Source organism: Setaria viridis, chromosome 8 (assembly GCF_005286985.2).
Source record: "Setaria viridis chromosome 8, Setaria_viridis_v4.0, whole genome shotgun sequence".
Classification (NCBI taxonomy): Eukaryota; Viridiplantae; Streptophyta; class Magnoliopsida; order Poales; family Poaceae; genus Setaria; species Setaria viridis.
The window spans coordinates 34,771,154-34,793,404 of record NC_048270.2 but is presented as its reverse complement, the minus strand read 5'-3'; the positions used below and the strand labels follow the sequence as shown (position 1 = coordinate 34,793,404).

The following is a 22,251-nucleotide window of genomic DNA, read 5'->3' as shown; positions in this document are numbered from 1 at the left end:
GGCGCTCGCGCCGCGTCTAGCTCCGTTTGCTCCAGCGCCGCCCGCGACCCTTCCGTCATGTTCTGTTCTGGGGGCGCCCCTTGGCGCCTGTCGTCCTCGGCTTGGTCCGGCGTCAGCGCGTAGCTCCCGCGGTGGCCGAGGTAGGCGCGTCGGGAAGCGTGATCGTGCATCAGAAGGCGCACCGTCGGCGAGGCCGTAGCGCCAGTCGTAGCGGCGGCGAATGGGGACGACGCCTTGCGGGTTGTCGATGGCCTGCTGGAGGTCCCTCGCCGCCGCCGAGTAGTCCTCAATCACTGGCATGTGGATGAAGACCTCGTATCGAGCCCCTTGCTGCCATGGCGACTGCAGGGGCTCGGCCGAAACTGCAAAAGCAGAGGATTGCGTTGTTGGATTGTGGGTGAAAGCCAGCCATACCTTTTTCGGGATCTCGCTCGGATCCACCGTCCAGGCCCATAGCTCGATGTGCCTGGAGTCCGCCGGCTGCAGCAGGTCCGTGACGATGTGCTGCAGGGCACATTTGTGGCCGATGATCCGCTCTACTATCTCCGGTGTCCAGGCATGCGGCGGGATGCCGTCGAGGCAGAGGCGCACCCTGTAGAAGATGCGGAAGCCGAGGGTGTGCGTGAGGCTCCTCCAGGTGCGCAGGCAGATGTCGATGCCGGCGCCGGTGAAGCGCCCTCGACGACGTGCCTCCGCCGCGTGCTCCGCTTGCTCGAACTTGATGAGGTACGGCTCAGGTTGATGAAGCGTGACGGTGACGGCGCCCGGGCGCAGACGGAGTTCCCTGGTGAGAAGGTTGGCGATGTCTCTGGCTCCGGCGTCAGGCGGCAGGTGCATAGCCCAGGGCACGAGTGCACAGGCTTCCCAGTCTCTCGCGTCGTGTTCAAGGTGGAAGGAGCTGGAGACAAAGACGGTTTCAACATCTGGCCGTGTGTGCGGATCTCCGATGGCCATTTTGGATCTGGTGGTTCTTGGCGCAGGTGTAGGCTGGTTGTGGAGGGTGGCCGTGTGGCGCGGCGCTGTGGGGTGTTGGCAGCGTACGGAGGCTTGGGGATTTCTGGGCGGAAGGTGTCTGGCGGGGGCTGGAGCTTGGGATCTTTGGTGATTTCTGGGCGGGAGGTGTCTGGCGGGGGCTGGAGCTTGTGATCTTTGCAGTGGAGCAGCAGCTGGTTGCGTGGTGCGGATTTGCGCCTCACGTCGCGCCGCCCGGCAGTCGCGTTCCCGGTGCCCAAATCGCCGGCACCGGAAGCAGCGCACGGGGTCGCGGCACGCAGAGGCAGAGTGGTCAGGGACGAGGCATCTGAAGCACCGGCCTTCGGTCTCTCGTTTGAAGGTGAGCAGCGCCTTGGTTGGTGCTCGTCTTGAATGGCTTCTGGCGCTCCGGTCACTTCCGCCATCGCTTCGCCTCGCCTCGGGCCGCGCCTGCCGCCGCGTCCTGCGGCTCTTCACTGGCTGCCAGTCGTGGCGCACCAAATTGTGCTGAGGTATCCTCTTTACTTCGCCGTACCGGGGCCTGGGAAGTGCCGCTGACGTCGGGTCTTCAATGCGCCGCGTAGCCGTCCTATCGTCGGAGTAATGCCGGCGTCCATGAGCTGGGGCGCGCACATCGCCGTGACGTCGCAGGGTCGCTGGGTGAGTGAAGCGTCCTTCTCTAACCACTGCTGCATAGGACCGCAGCTGGTCCGCTGGGGCGAGGTGGAGGTTGTAGCTTCCAGGGCGTAGATCTTGCAGCGGGATCCTCAGATCCGGTGAAGGGATAGGCGGATCCGGCGATGCCGGCACCCAATCGACCTCGGGAGCCGGTGAATAGTGGGTCTGTGGAGGCGGCGGCGGCGGGGAGGTGGCGATGAAATGTGCCCAGGCTCTCCTCGTGAGCGGGGTCGGTGGGGATGGCGGGCGAGGGGTCGGGTTAGGCGGAGTAGTCACTGGAGTTCTGCGGGTGGGGAGGGGGCTGAGCTGGGCTGCCGGCGGCGGCGGCGGTGGCGGCGGGTAGCGTGGTAGCGGAGGAGGGGGAAGGGGGGCTGGCGGTGGGGAGCGTGGGGCTCTCATTGTTTTTAGGAGTGCTTATTAACAGCTTAAGCCTGGCTGGATGGAGGGAGCAGGCACTGTCTTGGATAGACGTGCCAACGATACTAAGGCAGTCGAGATTCCGCTCCATCTGTCACGATCACACGTTATATTATTTCTATAATATGAATATTTATAGTCCTCCGGTGACGATCTTTCCGTGCTCCAGGAGCCATCGATCAAATTACACCTCTAGCGTAGCATGTGCCGTATCAGTCTTGTCTAGGCATCTCGCTGGTATTTTTTTAAAAAATAAATGGGTTCTCTATCTTGGAAGTCGTAATAAAAATAAAAGGAGGTCATCCATGCATGGAAGGGGCCAGCATGCATGCATGTCGCACTCAAAGCCCACGAATGCTGCTTATCTTGCTTAGGTTTTTTTTCCTTCTCAATCTGCTTTTACTTGTCAAAAAGTCAAAAGCCAAATAAAAATGTGGCAAACTCATAGGTGTTTTAGGCTAAAGCTATTTTTCCTCGGTATAAAACTACAAAATTAATTGCAACTTCCCCTTGCTTTCACATGCTGTGGAGGTAGGAAACTTTGAAAAATTAACCACCTGCCACTGATTATGAGATACAGGTTCGCTTACCTATATATCCTCAGCATCTTGCGAGGAAAGGAAAGGACGAGGGCTAGGGCTCCCTCTCCCTTCTCCGCGAGCTCTGGCGACCCTCCCGACCCTCCCTCCCTTTCAAATAAATTTCTAATAGTGTTAGTGTCGGAGCTCATGGTGATCTTCTCGGACGGAAAGACTAACCACCCGAAATTCAAACAAGATAAATTCCTTATAGTGTCAGTGATGTGCTTCAGTGAATGAGGACTAAAAGAATTGTGATGACTGATGTCTCCCATCTCGATTCACATATATGAGCGCAAGAGACCACTGACATAGCGCGAGTGGCCACGGTGCCGCACCTCGCCTCTGCCGGCCCCGTCGCCGTACCCCCCAGCCCGCCTCACCTCGCCTCCACCCTACCCCGCCACCATCGCCGCGGCAAGATCCGAGCCTGACCGGCCCCGCCACCGCTGCCGCCGCCGGATCTGAGCTCGACCGGCCACACCACCGCCACCGCGCCGACGCCGGGGACGTCGCTGGTGAGGAGGACTCGGGCTCCGGCGAGGAGGAGCTCTGCCGCGACCGCCAGGAGCGCGTAGTCGACGGCGGATGGTCGCGGTGGCAGGAGGCTTGGAGGCGTCGACCGCGGTCTCCACCGGGCTCCCTTCCGTTGGGCTCCTCTCCATCCACCAGTGCCATCCGCAGACGCCCCCGCCCTCGCCACCGTGGGAGATCTTGGCGAGGAAGGCGGTGGCGGGAGGCTTGACGACGCTGTAGCCCGTGATGACGGAGCCCGAGGCGAAAGCGGCCGTGTAGGACTCCCGCAGTCGGCCCCGTCTGCTGCGCTGATTGGCGGAGGCAGAGGCTGCCTTGTCGCAGAGGTTGGCGGATCTGGATGGGTGGCCGTACACGAGGCAGAGGGAGCAGAGGGAAGAAGTTGAGGGTAAAGGAGAGGGGGTAAAAGAGTCTTTTGATAACCAAAGTGCTAAACTTTAGCCTCCCTCCCAAACACCCTAGGTGCTAAATTTTAGTCCATGACTAAATTTTAGTACCTCTCTTCCAAACAGGACCATAGTGTCAGTGATGTGGTTCAGTTAACGAGGACTAAAAGAATTGTGATGACTGATGTCTCCCATCTCGATTCACATATATGAGCGCAAGAGACCACTGACATAACGCGAGTGGCGCGCATGCAGCGCCGCAGTGTGCTAGCTGTTTTAGCTAATTTAATGTCACAAGCTAGGAAAATAGTTTTTGCATGTGGGAGAGTGGCAGCGCGGTGCCTAGAAAGACAACAGCACAAGTTGACACCAACTCCTTCGTGCTTTGGGCCATTGTCCCCTCGCATTATGACCAGCCTTGGTTATCACTTATCACGTGCACTCACAACCCCACCCACCTCTTCGTTCAAGGTTCTGTTTGAGAATTGTAAATAAAAAAAAGCCTACTTTTACATGGTTGGAATCAGCGGGCTAAATTTTACTTGCCTAAATTTAGCTATGGATCCCAACAAGATCTAACTAAAGTTTAGCTGGCTAAAGATTTATTTGCCTGGTTGAACCCAGCTAAATTGCTAAAGACCAAATTGCTCCAACACCTTCCTCGAGAAAAATTTCTAAAATAGGAGGAAAGGGTAAAATAGACAAATACCTCTTTAAGATCCAAACACCCCTAGCTAAACTTAGAGCCTATTTGGTTTGCCCTTAAGCACTAAAACTTGCTTTTATTTTGGGGACTAAAGTTTAGTCCCCCGTTTGGTTCTAGGGGTTAAATAATATTTAATGGCATATACAATGACCACATTGCCCACCCCTCGCCATCCTCTTCGGGAGCCGCCCGTCCGCTGCTGCCAATGCATGAGAGAGGAAGGAGAGGGCCGTGGGGAGGAAGGGGAATAGAGGAGAAGGAAGGAAGAGGAGAGGAGGCCGCCCGTGGAAGGGGAGCCGGAGCCGCCGCCACCCGAGGAGCCACCGACCAAAGTCATCGCCACGCCGCAACGATGGCGCGCTGCCATGAGCCGCTTACCTCTCCCTGCTCTTTTCTCCTTGGTAGAGTAGCATAGTCAGTAGGCCGCTGCCATCGCCACCTTGCCACTGGCCGCCGTGGACTCGAGTCGCCGGTGTCCCGCGCGCTGCCGCAGCCGTGGCAAGTCCCGTACCTGCGCACCTGCGCAACGCCGCGACTAAAGGCCCCGCCTTGATCGGGCAATGGCCACGCCGCGCCTTCGCCCGCGCACATGCGCGTGCCACCCGTCACTTGCTGTTCGTGCCTGCCGCTAGCCCGTGCGTGTGCCATCGCCGCCGCACGCGTGTGCCATGCCGCGCCACGCCGGAGGGGATGGCGAGAGGATGCGAGAGGGGGGAACCAGGAAGGTGGCCGGTGGCGGCGACTGGAGGCAGAGGATGGGGACTAGTGGGTGCGGTCATGCAGAGGGGTGGGGGAGAGGGAAACAGACAAGCAATTAATGAGGGCAGAGGGTGTCCAGGGTGCTCTTTAGCCCCTATAAACAACCTCTTGGTGACTTATTTGCTTATCCGTAGGGTTAAAGTTTAGTTCAAATAAGTAGGGGTGTTTGGAGGTTTAGGGGCTAAACTGGACTAAAGTTTAGTCCCTAAAGTTTAGCAAGGGTATCCCTTAGCTAAAAGAAAGTTTTTAAAGTTAGCTAGCTAAATTTTAGTTGGGTGATTACTTATTTTGCAGTGGTGGGGAGAAACGAGACGCAGAATCCTAGCCTTCGTGGAGAAGGTAGATTTAATAGCATTGTTGTTGGCCTCACTGGCATAGTGGCACACAAACAAGAGGTAGACGATCATCAGCTTCTTAATTGGCAGGTCACTCAACTCAAGACAATTTTTAGAGTCATTTTTTTATATTTATGTTTTGTTCATGGAGCTATCATATAGGCCTGGTTTGGTTCGGTTGCCCGTCACATCGAATGTTTAGATACTAATTAGGAGTATTAAACGTAGATTATTTATAAAATCCATTATATAAGCGGAGGCTAAACGGCGAGACGAATCTATTAAGCCTAATTAGTCCATGATTTGACAATGTGTTGCTACAGTAAGTATTTGCTAATGATGGATTAATTAGGCTTAATAGGTTCGTCTCGCCGTTTAGCCTCCACTTATGTAATGGGTTTTGTAAATAGCCTACGTTTAATACTCCTAATTAGTATCTAAATATTTGATGTGACACTTGCTAAAAATAAGCAAAGGAACCAAACACCGCCGTAGGCATCAGCTAGAACTTTTCTCCATTGATGAGCAGCAATTGACAGCCACATAATTAATTTGTAACGGAATTGTTCCATACGACGCACTATCACCTCTCTATAAAAATAACAAAGTTCTTGGGTAGCTGGTGCTCTGGTAGTCTTGTACTATTGTCCTCAATTTGCATAAACTGTGGTACTGATTGAAACAACAAAATGTGGCCTTGCACTATGTACTCTCATAGCGCATTTGATTGATCCCCGAGTCCAAACCATCTGCCACGATCACATATTATATTATTTTTATAATATGAATATTTATAGTCCTCCGTTGACGACCTTTCCGCGCTCCAAGAGCCATCGATCAAACTAATTAGGCCTCTGGCATGGCATGTGCCGTAGCCTTGGTGCTAAATTACTATTACAGTAGCACACTGTAGCGTTTCGTTTGTATTTGTGAATTATTATCCAAACATTGACTAATTAGGCTCAAAAGATTTATCTCGCAAAGTACAACAAAACTATGCAATTAGTTTTTAATTTCGTCTACATTTAGTACTCCATGCATGTACCGCAAGTTTGATGTGATGGAGAATCTTCTTTTTGTATAGTGCCAAAGTTGGGAGTGGGAGGTGAACTAAACAATGGCTTAGTCTTGTTTGGGCATCTCGCTGATATTTTTTATAAAAAAATAAATGGTTTTTCTATCTTGGAAATCGTAATAACAATAACAAGAGGTCGTCCATGCATGGAAGGGGCCAGCATGCATGCATGTCACGCTCAAAGCCCAGATGTGATCCTTCCTCGGCCCATGAATGCTGCTTATCTAGTTCACGGTCTCTTTGGTTTGGTTGGGTTCCTAATCTGTTTTTGATTGTCCAAAAGTCAAAAACCAATTAAATGGGTGGCAAACCTATAGGTATTTTGGGTCAAAGCTACTTTTCCTAAATTGTTGCATATTTATAGAAGTTAGATGCCTAGCATGATCTACCATGCTATTTCGAAGAAATAAAGTACTAGCATACTAGTAGCAATGCCTAATACGTATTCAAAGTGGATGGACGTGAACTTGAGCAGTCTTCCTCTTCGTTGTCGTCCTCGAACAGCTCCGGCTCTGAGTTGAGCTCCAATCCTTCGGCAGCTCCTATTTATGTAATTATCATAATTATTGGGGTCTATTTGCAAATAAGAACCAAAAGAAATCCATAGAACACCCAAATAAGAGCAAGGACTAGTTTACTGAGCGGCATAGCTTACTGACTTGATTGCAATCACCTTAAACTATTTTGACCATTTATCATAAATAACTAACTTTTAAAAACTGCTGATGGTTACATTCCACACTGATAAACAAACATTCCTTGTACAGAAGCCTGTCTCCTGAATTGCCTATTTCACCTGCAGTGGGTTTATAGTGACAAAATAAAAGGTCAGCTTTAGCAGGCTAGGAATACATAAGGATCAAAAGTTGAAACAGTCCTTAAGTAAATGTAGTGATTTGAAATTACAAGCACCACTGCCATTTGTTAGCAGAGAAGAAAAGGACCTTAAACAAACAAATACTATGCATATTTATTCACCGACTAATTCACATGATGATCAAGGTGAAAATCACGACAGTATAGCTTCTTTTGCTTAGAACTTCAAAGCTCCTATAAATCTGAACAACCAACTTCCTACCAGGCATTGGAACGAACAAGTACCAACAGCGAATGTCCTTGGTCTTGAATGGAAACACAGTAGTCCCTTCCAATTGGTTTTTCTTTTCACTCCAATACATGAGTATTGGGATGATTTGGCTTTATCCAAACAAGGGAATTTTGAATTTTCTATGGCCCACCTTCAAATAAAGATAGCGGGGAGCTAGCAACCTCCCGAAGGTATCCAGATTATTCAAATGAAAGAGAGATCCATAAGTTTGGGATGAGTCCAAAATAGCAGATTAGAGAACCAGTAGTCATGCAGTTTCAGTCTACAATGATGTTCAAGGGCGAAACAAACATCAGTGTAGGGAACCAGCAGTGATGTAGTTTCATCCATTATAGTAAGTATCAAGTCAGCTTTTAATTAGCACAAGTTGCAATAAGTTTTTTTAGAGTTGTAGGGGTATACCCCCAGTCCGCTTGCATTGCAAAAGGGAAAACAAGGATTCTGGTTCAGTTTACAACATGGAAGTGCCTGTCACTCTTCACAAAAGCTTGGCACTCAGGCCAGCCTAAGTTCTTAACTCAATTAGCATTAATAGGCTGACATCACACACATTACATTCCAGCTAATTCTAGATAGACAGCACATCGGCCATAGCTAGCATTACTTGATTTCTCAGTTCAAGTGCAGCCATCCAACACCGGCCACATCCTCAGTTTCCCACTGAGATGAACCTCCAAGCTTTCCATCAGCGCCCAGTCAGAGAGGGCCTCTCTGGTCTTGATGCCGCTGCTTCCAGGAGGGTGATCGACAACTTGTTCAGGTGCAGATGGCGAAATGGACATAGTTGCTCCCAATTCTTGAGCATTGTGAGCATGGGCGAAATGGTACAAGTTGCAATAGGTTCACTTGATATGGCTAGTTGATTGGATATGATTACAATGGCAGATTGGCAGAGTCCTACTCGCCCTCCCTAGGAGGCTCTGAGTTCAGATCTGCCTTTGTGCTTGCCAAATCCCTGACGCCTAAGACTCTTATATAATGAGCCGGCTAATACAAATTTTAATAGACTAGGATTCTATCTATAAATTGTAACAAACTCCAAGTCTATCTCTAAGCTGAGGCTTACTAACTGGTGGCACCAGAAGAGGCCGGCCCTTTAGGCCTGCGGTGGAACTTCTTGCCAAAGAAGTTGTCCACAACACTTCCGCCCCCTGACAGAAAAGCTCGCCCTCGAGCTTGAAATCAGCGTAGCTTTTCTTGAACTTGTCCAACGGCTCCCATGTAGCATTAGCAGCACCACAGCCAGCCCATTGCACTAGAAAATCCCAGGAATTGGCTATAGGCTTAGCACACATCACCTTATCCGGAGTAGGAACAGCACGGCCATGAACAACCGGTGGCAGAGCAATAATCTGATCAGGAGCAATAATCTGATCAGGAACATGTCCCTGATGTTTCTTCAGGAAGGCAACATAGAAAACGTCATGAATCTGAGCCTTTAGTGGCAAGCGAAGACGATATGCCACTTGCCCAATTCGTTCAACCACCTGAAATGGACCATAGAAGCAAGGAGGAAGCTTTGCATTGGTCTTGTCACTAATACCCGCGGCTAAACGGTGATCCAGGCGCAACGAGACCCAATCGCCTACTTCAAACTCCAGCGCCCTGTGAGCTTTATCATGTGTGGCCTTCATATAATCCTGGGCCTGCAGAAGACGTTCCCGTATCTCCGCCAAAAAATCATCATGCTGCACGAGCTATTGGTCCAATACTACCACACGTGCTAAACCCGGCTGGTAGGACAATAGTGATGGCAGATCACGGCCAAACACCACCCGGAAAGGAGTACATTGCAGGGTGGACTGATAGGAGGTGTTGTAGCAGTACTCAGCCCAAGGCAACCAACACAGCTAGCTACGAGGATGATCCCCTGCCAAGCAGCGAAGATACACCCCTAGAACACGGTTGGTGACTTCAGATTGTCCATCTGTCTGCGGCCTGAAAGCGGAGCTGAGGTGCAATTTGATGCCGGCAAGGGTGAAGAGTTCCTTCCACAATGAACTGGTGAAAACGGGATCACGGTCACTAACAATGGAGCATGGCAGACTGTGGAGGTGAACTATGTCGTCAAAAAATGCCTAAGCCACCGTGAGGGCTGCGTAGGGATGGCCCAAAGCGATGAAGTGTGCCATCTTGGAGAATCTGTCGACCACTGTAAGGACAACAGACCGGCCACCTACCTTGGGAAACCCCTCAACAAAATCCATAGCGATATCACTCCAAACGGACTGGGAAACGTCCAATGGCTGCAGCAATCCCGCCGGAAGGAGATGTTCAGTCTTGTTGTGCTAACAGACATCACAGCCCCGGACATAGTCGTGAACCAACTTGGGCGCATGCGGACTGTAGAATGAAGCGCGCAGCCAATGGAGAGTTTTTTTTATGTCCCTTCATGGCCGGCACCATGGGCAGCAACAAGGAGTTGCGGCAACAGGGCAGAAGAATCAGGAAAAAAAATTGGGCCCCGATGCATGACAAATCCATCAACAACAGACCATGCCGCCCCTGCTGTCCCATCTTCAATCTCCTGCTTCTTGGTCTGTACCTCCAACAAGGAGGACGCCTCCTCCCTGAATTCGTCAAATAGAGCAAACTCCGGGCGAGAGATGACGTGGACTTGGCCGGTTAGCTCCTGTTCATCTCAGCGAGGCAAAGCATCAGCGGCAACGTTCTGTTTCCTAGGTTTATATTCAACCGGGAAGCTATAGCCAAATGGCTTACTGACCCAAGTGTGATACGAAATTGTGGACAGGCGCTGGTCAAGGAGATGCTTTAAGCTACAGTGGTCTGTGCAAATGATGAACTCCCGGATCCAAAGATATGGCTGCCAATGCCTTACTGTCTGAACCAACCCAATTAACTCCCGTTCATAGGCTGCGAGTTTAGCATGCTAAGGGGTGACCGTCTTGCTAAAAAAAGCTATAGGCCCTGCACCTTGATGCAGAACAGCTCCAAAACTAGATCCGGACGCGTCACAGTCCACAATAAAGGGCTCATCAGACGGGACCATCCTTGGTTTCTGCCTACCGCCAATCGCCCCTCCACCTCGCCCCAAATTCCCCTGCACGCTGCTAAACTCATCGCTTTCCTGCCGCCATGGGCGATAACAACTTCATCATCGAGGACAAGTTCGAGGAGGCAATAGGCACAAGTTGCAATAGGCTCACCCAAAAAAATTACCCTTTAAAAATAGAGACATGACTAAAAAACACATTTGCCTACCTAGAGTGGATGGAAAAGCAAAAGAGGACATGCATCATGTCCTCGGTCAAATGAGTAACTAAAACAAGATCGCCACTACTGAGAAAATGTACTGGTATGCAGAATCAGATAGTTTTCTTGGCAGAATACATGTGTTAAGTATGCGTGCACGCAGGATTCATCTATCTGTAGGATGAATATCTGTTGCACAGACCAACATCAATATGAATGTGAGAAAAGAAACAGAGAAAAATTAAGATTAGATCAGCGGACAAAATGGAGGAAAGAAAAAGATAACAACCACGGCTAGCCGGCTAGCTAACCTTCATCCCCATATGTCATGCTTGGGATGACTGGGATGAATCTCAATGGCATGGCTTAGTGCCGCCTTGGCCTCCTCCACTTCCATCACACTGGTGCCTCTTGATCGGAAGTAAACCAGGACATCCTAGAGTGACAGCAGGTTCTCCAAGCCCAAGTTCAATCTACCATCGCTGCTCGTAATTTCTCTCAACTCCCATGCATGGAATGTGAATGCAAGGCTATCAAGCCTTATCATAGCTCCTTGCTGAAACACCACTGCTCCTAAAAATCCCAACACCATGCATCGCACAAGGCATGGGAATGAACTAGTACAAATGATGAATCTCCGAGGGATTTTGAGATTCTCATGGTCCACCATCAGATACAAATAACGAAGGGCTGGCAACTTTCCAAGAATTTCAAGATCATCGTGATGTAGCTCCCTCACAGAGATCCGTAGGGAGAAGAGGTCCTGAAGTAATGAATTCACCCAATCTGGAAGCCTTGAGAACCAGCAGAATTGTAGTTGCAATCTATGGAGTTGTCAAGGGGCAACCCATGCATCGAAGTTGCATTCACCACCAGTGGCCCAGATAGTCAGACTCTGGACTTTTTGCAACTTGCATAGGGACGTCACCAAATATTTCCCCAAGGTTACATTCTCTGCAGGGAACAAGAAAATGCCTAGCACCCTGAGTTCGGTCAGATGGCATAGCTCTTCTGAAATATTCATGGAGTCATCAAAGATGTAAAGGGTTGAGAGCTCTTCAAGGGATGTTAGGCTCCCAATCCCGTTTGGCACTCTTGTACTCTGGTCGATACGTAGACACATCAAATGTCTTAGCTGAACAACTGTTGATGGCGAACTTAAAAAAAGACTTCCCACTACATCTAATGTTTGTAGATATCGTAGGTTTCCTACATCATCAGGGAGCTGAGCACGATATGTGCTTCCTATTCCCAAGTACCTTAAGTGAAATACATTTCCGAGATGCTTAAGATCACAACCTTGTGAAAGATAACAGCTTTTTAAATCCAGTACACGCAAAACTCTGAATGTCCCAAGGGCTGGCATTAGATTAAAAGCTAGTGAAAAGGCAACATCTAATTCTCTATTTTTGTCGGTCCTTTTCATTTCCTTGCCAATATATAATGTACAATTCTCAGAATGCAAGTGGTCCAGAGGTTTGTTTTGTGGTTTGTTTATATCATAGCTTTTATGGGAGATACTAATTAGTTGTCTATTTGGCTATAAGTACAAACTGAACGCAATAAAGGCTAACTATCTGCTAGAAAATTATGCATTTGTGGTATGCAAAACTGATTTGACTAACGCTGTACAGCTTGTTCTTTAGAAAATGATGCACATGCATGTGAAATATGCAAAACTGATATGACTGGCACAGTACACACTAGTAGAGAATTGGCCTTTAGTCCCGGTGGGTAGGGTGCATATCTCTCGAAAATCCATCCGGGATAAACCAACCGGACAAAAGGATGGAATCAACAGGAATCCCTCTTTCCAATTCCGAGGGCAGCCAAACAGGGTGATTTTGAAAATTAATTCCAATTCCAGCAGATTCTAATGAAACAAATAGGCCCTTAGGTGAAATCTACATAACAATGGAGTTTTCATGGTGAACTCTAGTCAACAACGGAGTCAAAGTTACGCAAGAAATTTAACATATAAAGATTCCTCTCAAAATAAAAATATTTATGTGGTATTTGAAAAGAGGAGTGATACTTACGAAAGACAATCTAGCTAGGAGGAATTGGGATAGGAGCAGGGCTTGCTATTTGAAACTTTGCAACACTTTTTTTAATGTTATTATGCAAAATTTCTTTGTTTACGGTACACATTGTGTTAGGAATCTCACCACCACAAAACACATAATATATGTTTAATAATTGGCATAAACAAGAGGGTCAAGAGCACAATATTTTTGTTATTAATAGGTGTTGTATCTATTGTTGGCAATAACTCACAAGGAACGATATTGTATTTAACAATGGTACATAAAAACTTGTTTGCAGGAGCTGAATATCAGGTGACACATTAGCTTTGATTCTCGGTATTGTTGGAGCACACTGATGATCTAAAAGGAGCCGATCGTCAAGGCTTGCCAGTTTTTAGAGTTTAGAGCTATGAATTTTTTTTCATCCAATGAATGATCTTTCACTCTGCATATTAGTTAATAATGTCAAATATAGATGGTGTGAACTTTAAAATAGTGATGCCTCTCTTACAAGGGTTTTGAACTTGGAACTTTTCCCATTATTTAAAAAGAGGCAAACACTCGAGTGATGAGAGACCCAAGCGAGACCAAGCCGCTGATTGCAGGTCCACTATACAAGATATAGGCTTGTTTGGTTCCACTGACTTATTTTTAGCCACCCGTCACATCGAATGTTTAGGTACTAATTAGAAGTATTAAACGTAGACTATTTACAAAATCCATTACATAAGTGGAGGCTAAACGGCGAGATGAATCTATCAAGCCTAATTAGTCCATGATTTGACAATGTGTTGCTACAGTAAATATTTGCTAATGATGGATTAATTAGGTTTGATAGATTTGTCTCGCCATTTAGCCTCCACTTATGTAATGGATTTTGTAAATAGTCTACGTTTAATACTCCTAATTAGTATCTAAACATTCGATGTGACACGTGCTAAAAATTTGGGCCTGTTCGCTTCAGCTTATAAGCCGGCTGAAAAGCTGAAACGGCTGATTTGTTGTGAGAGGAAAAAACTATTTGGTGGCTGATAAGCCGGCTGTATAAGCTGAAGCGAACAGGCCTATAAGCAAAGAGAACCAAACGCCCCCATAATTCAAGCCACCCTGCGCCACTGCGCTGATGTCAGCAGGCGGCACTCATTCTTGAGACAAGAAAAAAGAAAGCTGGATAGGAAGATATCACCGTAAGCAGCAAAGGTGCTAATAAAGACGCGTAGTACATAATAGTCGTCATGCATGTAAAGGCCTGTTTGTTTCCATCCTCCTAAAGTTTTAGCTCCTAAAAGTTTTTAGGCAGTTTTTAGGCACCTCCTAAAAATATGTTTGGTTTCACCTCCTAAAAGTGACTAAAGGCAATTAATGAAATGGTAAAATACACAAGATGCCCTTCCCCATGCCCTTGCATGCCCCTGCTGTTGGCGCCAATCTTCGGTGTACTCCGGCCCCATACCGCCCCTCCACCGGCGCTTGGCCGCCCGCCGCCGGCCCCGCACCGCCCCTCCGCCAGCGCTTGGCTCGTCCGTCGCCGGCCCCGCACCGCCCCTCCACCGGCCCCGCACCGCCCCTTCGCCGGCACTTGGCTCGCCCGTCGCCAGCTGTGGCGGAACCGCCCAACTTAAGCTGGTTTAAGTGCGCCTAATCGCTATCGGAACAGCAATTATCCGAAACGCACCTAAAACAGCATAAGTCCGGTAGTCCGTCGAGTGTCCCTAGGACTCCTCGAAGGATCCACGAGGTGTCTCATAGCCATACATCAGGATAATATCCGCGATGGGATAATATCAACAAATATTACATTTTTAAAGACATAACAAAGGTACGATATATTACAACCATAGTTTGAAACAAACTTAATAGTGCAGGTTAGCGTGGTTCTAAGAATTTAAAACATGAACCAGATCGGAAGAAAAATAAACACCTAAGTTTTATTCTAGGGTATCATGAGACTCATAAGATACCCTAGGTCTTCGGTGCTTCCTCTTCGGTGGGTCCCTGCTGGCTTTCTGAAAACAACAACAAGGGATCCCCTGAGTACGAAGTACTCAGCAAGTCTTACCCGACTAACCAATATAATAGTTTTTCTTTGGAATGCATGTCAGCCTTTGGGTGTGCTTGGTTGACACAATTTTGCCGAAAAAGCTTACTATACGTGAGGCCTTAGTTTTATCTTTTATTTGAGTTAAGTCATTACCTAACCATTCTAGATGATAACAGAAGTAAAAGCAATCACAGCGGTTAAATCATACAGTACTTGTCAACAGGAGATTTTATATTGCATGAGTTTATACTACGATGCTCAACAGCGATCAAGTGCATTCATAACCGAGAATTGCGGCGATCCGGATCTATTTACATCCTGCAGGAGAGTACCCTGATCACCAGCATTATACGACTGTTCCGGTCGTATCTCACAACCTCTCGATTAGTAAAGTCAATGATTAGGAATACAACTACCCGGACCTAGGGATGCACCCCCACATGGGACCCCACGTCTGGCCTGATCTCCATGTGAGTTTCAGGCTACACCCCTGCCAATCTCCAGCACGTCAAATGCGGGTACGAAGCATTCCTGATCATAGAATTTACTAATCTACTGGGCTTTACTGGTCCCATACCCAGTAAGTGATCAGAGGTTATCACTTGATCAATGGTTAAGACACGGATCGGTCCTTAACCAGATTAATCTGACAGACAGAACTACATCTCTAGCTTCTGTCTGGTTCCACATTCCAAACTATCCTTCATAAGCAACATGTATGACTTAAGAGTTTTCCTTAAGGTTGGTAAACCAATCATGTAAGCAAGTAAACAATTCTAGACTTGGGTAGTTTCTAGGATTTGAACAAGTGGCAAAGATGTCCTTAAATCAAGGTAGGATCATACACAAGTATAGGTTTCATTCAACTCCTAGACTTAGTGCATGTGATAAACAATTAACCTATAACTAGTCACATGAAATATCGACTCTAAAATAGATAGGTATAAATGCACCGGGGCTTGCCTGGGATCAACAAAGGTTAGTTCTCCGGAAAACTTCTTTATTAAAAGAGGCACTCCATATTTCGCGGATGATGTCCATCTCCAGTTGAAATCCATGACTTCCACTTCAGGAGTTGTGCCGTCTACGATTTAGTATATGCAAGAGTTAGAGATGTAAACTTTTGAAAACAAGACTATACAACTTTCCTTCATGATAAAGTTGCAAGCCAACAAGGACTATACAATTTATCATGATAAAGTTGCAAGCCAACACACAAAAACTCTAAAGATTAGCCCACCATTTTTATTTCTTTTACTAAACCTACCCTAGACCTCTTCTTTTATTTTTAAAAGCATTATAATAATTTTCTAATCTCAAAAACCTAATTCCTATGAATTAATAATAATTTGTGGATAATAAAGCATTTTTCAAGTTTTATACATTTAATAAAGTTTTAAGTATTTATTTAAATACCTTACATAAAAGGCATTAAATAAATACCTAAATTTTTATTATTTTTCCTAGGGTTTAAGAATTTTAATGCATAAAGGAAAATAAAACAATCCTAATAAAATTGGTTTCATTAATTTTGGGCACTTCTAGAATTTCCTATGAATTAAATGGTGAAAACAGCATTTAATCTATTTATCTAATAAAGAAAAACCTAAGGTTTAATTAAAACCCCCGGCCCGAACTTTTCTCACCCAACTTGCTTCTACCCACCATCACTTCCACCTAGGGCCTACCCGGCCTCCTATCCTCCTTCCTCTCTTCTTCACTGACAAGTGGGGCCCACGGCCGAAATCGTCCCTTGGGCCAAAAGGTGGCCCGTTAACTTAACCCCCTCCTTCTCAACCATGTGCCGGCCCACTCTTTTCTTTCTTTTATTTTCTCCTGGGCCGCACGGTTCATTTCCTTCCGAAAGAAAAACGGCCCACCGGCTCTCCCTCTTTTTCTTTACACAGTGCGGGCTAGCTGGGCCAATCCCTTCCCTTGGCCCAAGACGGGTGACCGGCCCCTTATTTCTTTTTCTCCTATTCCCATCTGGGCCTCCCCCACCGGAACTTGGCCTCCCGGCCCAAGTGCACCGACCGGCCTGCTTCTTCCCTTCTTTTTCTATGCCGCACGGGCTTAGCTGGGCCGGCGCTTTTCCTTGGCCCAAAATGGGCGGCCGGCCCTCATCTTCTTTGCACTGCCCCCTTCTCCTTCCAATCCCCTGACGCATGTCTTCTTCTTCCCGGTGCCATAACAGGGGCGCAAACCGCCGGGGGCGAGAGCTCGCCGGCGGCGCCTCCCCGGCGGCACGGCCGGGCTGGGGGCATCTCCAAGCCGAGACTCCCCCACAGGTGGCGGCGGCCCTCCCGGAAGTGGCCTGTGTCGGGCTCCCCACGGGCGGCGGCACCATGGCCGGCGGCCGGCCGTGGCCTTGCAAGATGATGGCGCAAACACGGTCCCCGGCCTCCTCCTATGGTTCTCATACCAACTAGCAACGCGGCCAAGACCTAAACGTTGAAGAAAAACGGAGGGTACAGAAACTTACCGGAAGATGGTGGTGGCGGCGGGCGGATCGGTATGGCGGCGATTCGAAGCTTGCCGGCAGGGAAACGAGCAACGGGTAGGCTTGGGCGTCGTGGTGGGGCTAGTGGAGCTGCTGGTGGGCGGAGACGCGAACGGAAACGGCGGCGTGAGTGTTGGCCGGCGCTGGCGCTAGCTCGCTCGAGCTCTGTGTTCGTCATGGTAAAATCCATCGGGGTAGACGGATAGGCACAGAAGTTACTTATTCCGATTGTTACCGCTGCATGCCATCCACCTCAACAATCTTGAACGCCTGCGTGAGCGCGGACGTGGCCGTGTGCTGGCCGGTGCTTCGAAATGCCGGCGGCGGCACGACTCTTCTGTCGCCTCTGTTATGCTGTTCTGCTTTCCTTTCTCTTCTCAATCTACATGTTCAGGTCTCAAAATTGGCAAATCCGAACCCAATCTCTCGAACATTCCTTAAGCAATCTTGTAGATTAATCCGAGCACTTCAATTGATAGATGGGCCTCTACCCGAGATGAGCACCCTAACATCTAGATTTTTGGAGCTCCAAGTTCGGCCAGGACCTTCTGTAACTGAACCTGGATGATTCAGTTTCGACAGTCCTCATAGGTGGTCGTTTACCCTTCTTTGGCACCAATTTCAGTAGCCTAATTGTATTCCATATAGGCCAACCACTCCCTATTTGTGTTCTACAACTAATAAGGATTCTATTTTGCACCAGAAACCATAGAACCTTTGCACTGGATTTTCCTGAAAATTGTTCCAAACATTGCTAGTTAACACGGTTTCAGACTTAGAATTTACGCAGCTCGAGAGTTGGCCGAAATAGCTAGAGTGCTGACTTTGAGCTTTGATTTAAATTTGATTCTTTCGCTATCTCTGAGCAACAACACCTTATTAAACATATCCAAGGATCATACTTCACCGCTGTCTAGTTGCTTTTGCTCACTTACTTGAAAAATTGGGCAGAATTCGGTTTCAAACATAGATACTCGTCATGTTTTCCAGACTTAGACTTAATTCGGCAAGGAGCTCGAAATCTGCTCAATTGCTGACTTTTGGTTCCAATTTGAATTCAAACCTTCCACTTTCTCTGGACAACAACTATTCATTTACCTTCTCCATAATCCATATTACACTAATGTCCAAAAACATCAGCTCACTTTTAAGGAAATTTCTCCAGAAATTGGTTCTAAAGTCATGTACTCAATACCATTTCCAGACTTAACCAAATTTCAGCAAAGCTGCCGATTGTGCCAAAGTGCCAACTTTAGGCTTCTATTTGAAATAGTTCCCTCTGCTATTCTTGATCAACAACACCCAGATTTAGGAGTCCAAGGTTCATACTTCAACATGGTATAGTTGTCCTGATTTACTTATTTGAGAAATTCATCAGAATTCAATTTCCAAAATGTACTCTGAAGCTGTTTTTCTGATTTCCTGTTTTCGTACGGTGAATAGTAAACGTAGTTTTTCATTTCCTTCTCTTGATTTATTCTGAGTGTTTAGGATCAAATATTATTCCAAATTGTTGACCCTTAAGTTCAGATCATCTTTACACTGCTATTCTATATTTTTGCCGAATTTTTCTGAATTCCAAATTCAAAATTCAACTTTTGGTCAAATTTGACCCGAATTTGATTTTCGGTCAATTCCTTTTTCTTTTCTTCTCGAATTGCTTTCAATTCTTCAAAGTCACTTTGATGACTAAAAATGGCGGGTGTTACACCAGCCCCGCACTGCCCCTCCGCCGGTGCTTGGTCTGCCCGCTGGCGCTGCCCCCTCCCGTCTTCCCGTTGGCGCCACCCCCTCCCCTCGAATCCCGGCCGCCGCCCCCCTCCCCTCCTCTTCTTCCCTGGCACCGCCGCCCCCCTCCCAGTCCTCCATCGCCCGGATCCGACGACGGCGGGAATCTGGCGGGGGAGCGCCCGGCCGGCCCGTGCGGCGGCGCAAGGGAGCGGGGGCGGCGGGGGTGGGGTTGCCGTGCGGCGGCGGCGAGCGGCGGGAAGGACGCTGCTGGCAGGGGCCGGGCGGGGAGGGATGCCGGCGGCAGGTGGAATGGCGGGGGCCTAGGCGAGAGGGAGGGTGAGAGAGAGGGGGGCAATAAATGAGGGTAGTGGGGGTCCAGGATGGGCTTTCGGAGGTTTTAGGAGGGGGTGGAGCTCCTAAAGAAATTGAAGCCTCCTAAAAGGTTTTAAGGTTTTAGTCACTTTTAGTCATGGTGTTTGGCTCTTTAGTCACTTTTTAGTCAATTTTTTTAGGAGCTAAAATTTTAGGAGGGCCTAAATCTAGTCCACAAAGTCAATCATGGTAAAAGCTGAGCAAGAATGCAGGATTATGGCCTCTGTCCCACTGCATTGTTTTGGGTGAATTTACTCAAACCTCTGCACAAGTTCATAGCTAATCCTATAATTCAAGTATTATAATAATTTTATATAGCAATGCAAACATCATTAACTCTCATCGGGATCCAATGACATATACCAGAAATTTAACACAGCACAATATTATTACAGGTTCCAGTTTAACCGACAGGTTGCGGAAAGAAAGAATGTGATAGCATCATTTACATATGGAGGTTATGCAAGTTGTCACATCTGTAATAATCCACGATGATGGTACACTTTCGGTAAAAAAAGAAAAAGATAACGACAACCACATCCTGAACAGCAGTACCTACGCACCAATAGGATGCGCCATGTTACACCATGTCCTTGGTCAAGTCAGTGAATTAAACATGAACACCAGTTGCATGACTATTGAGGAAATGTACTGGCAGAACGAGGAAGGATTTATGAAAATTACATTCATTAAATATCACTGTTCATCGGCAAGCATTTTAATTCTGCGAATGTGGCAAGCTGTCCTGACTCCTGACTACAAAATCTGTTCTCAAGTCCATCCTCTGCAACTGAGAAAGGAGCAGAGGAAATTAAGGTTAGAAGAAAGAGAAGCAAGAAAGCACAGCTGGAGCTTGGAGCACCTTTTATCTTCATCAGTGTATCTCGAGACTAGGATGATTGTGATGCATTGCGATTTCATTCCTCAGCGCAGCCTCCGCTTCCTCCACCTCCTGCTCGCTGGCACCTCCAGAGAGAAAGGAAACGGTGACTGCAGGTTCCCCAGGCCCAAGTCGAAATTACCATCGCAGTTGGAAATTTCTCTCATCTTCAACACAGGGAACGCGAAGCAAAGGCTTGCCCAGTAGAGGCTAGCGTGATTGATCACGTGTTAGAAAATGAAGAACTTTCCTAGTGAGTGGAAGGATGAAAATGATTCTCTTGTTTTATTATTGAGGATTACTGTTCAATATATACAGGTTGTCAGGTTGAAGGGGTGTGGGAGCACCTTTTCCGAAAGGGTGTGGCCTTTCGTGAAGGGGTGTGGTCCCTTCAGGCTAATTATACAATTATCCCTCAATTACATTCTTAAGTAACTGATCACTTGATTAGTGATTCGCAACACTGGGCATAGCTCCCTGCTGAAATACCACAGGTCCAATAGATCCCCGCAACACGCATTGTACCAGGCATGGAAATGAAGAAGCACCAATAATGAGTCCCCGGATTCCGAGATTCTCATGGTTTACGTCAACAACTACATAGGCTTTCCCCTGATATTTTACATTGAATAAAACCTTCAGCTATCCACAACCGTGCCAAATGATTTTTATCAACATTATAATCTCCCGGAAACGCACTTAAATGTATTTCACATTGGATAAGACCTTTTCTTTTCCTAGAGAGAGACAGCTGGAGACCTGGATTAGAGCAGTCTCCCTCTAGGAGGAGTGCTTATTAACAGCTTAAGCCTGGCTGGATGGAGGCTGCAGGCACTATATATCTTGGATAGACGTGCCAACGATTAATAAGGCAGTCGAGATTCCGCTCCATCTGCCACCATCACACGTTATATTATTTCTATAATATGAATATTTATAGTCCTTCGGTGACGACCTCTCTGTGCTCCAGGAGCCATCGATCAAATTACACCTCTAGCGTAGCATGTGCTGTATCAGTCTTGTCTAGCGTAGCATGTGCGGTACGGTATCAGTCTTGTCTAGGCATCTCGCTGATATTTTTTTAAAAAATAAATGGGTTCTCTATCTTTGAAGTCGTAATAAAAATAAAAGGAGGTCATCCATGCATGGAAAGGGCCAGCATGCATGCATGCCGCACTCAAAGCCTAGATGTGTGACCCTTCCTCGGTCCACGAATGCTGCTTATCTTGCTTAGGTTTTTTTTTCTTCTCAATGCTGGTCAAAAAGTCAAACAAAAAGATAGCAAATCCATAGGTGCTTAGACCAAAACTATTTTTCCTCACTATAAAACTACAAAACTAACAGCAACTTCCTTTTCTTTTCACATAAAACTACAAAACTAACAGCAACTTCCTTTTCCTTTCACAGGCTGAGGAGGTGGGCAACTTTAAAAAAATTAACCACCTACCATTAATTATGAGATACCGGTTCGCTTGTTTACCTGTCCTGGACATCTTGCGGGGAAGGGAGAGGATGCAGCACAGTACCGCCCTCCACGCCGGCTACGGGCTGAGGGCTCCCTCTCCCTTCTCCACCTGCTCTCTGACGATCCTCCCTTTCAAATAAATTTCTAATAGTGTCAGTGTCGGAGCTCGTAGTGATCTTCTCGGACGGAAAGACGTAACCACCCGAAATTCAAACAAAATAAATTCCTTATAGTGTCAGTGACGTGCTTCAGTGAACGAGGACTAAAAGAATTGTGATGACTGATGTCTCCCATCTCGATTCACATATATGAGCGCAAGAGACCACTGACATAGCGCGAGTGGCGCTCATGGAGCGCCGCAGTGTGGTAGCTGTTTTAGCTAATTTTAATGTCACAAGCTAGGAAAATAGTTTTTGCATGTGGGAGTGGCAGCGCGGTGCCTAGAAAGACAACAGCACAAGTTGACACCAACTC

At 47.4% G+C, this 22,251-nt stretch overlaps 2 long non-coding RNA genes across 2 annotated transcripts; both read right to left on the bottom strand.

The window, feature by feature from the left end:
* Positions 1-13,950: 13,950 nt before the first annotated feature.
* Positions 13,951-17,612, bottom strand: LOC140223584 (uncharacterized). Its single transcript, XR_011898928.1, has 3 exons — positions 17,312-17,612; positions 15,793-15,913; positions 13,951-14,794 (listed from the first exon to the last, which is right to left on the bottom strand). It is a non-coding gene; the product is annotated as an uncharacterized lncRNA (long non-coding RNA).
* A 2,278-nt stretch (positions 17,613-19,890) lies between these two features.
* LOC117866799 (uncharacterized) lies at positions 19,891-21,096 on the bottom strand. The gene is made up of 2 exons (XR_004643006.2): positions 20,295-21,096; positions 19,891-20,222 (listed from the first exon to the last, which is right to left on the bottom strand). It is a non-coding gene; the product is annotated as an uncharacterized lncRNA (long non-coding RNA).
* Between the last annotated feature and the right edge of the window lie 1,155 nt (positions 21,097-22,251).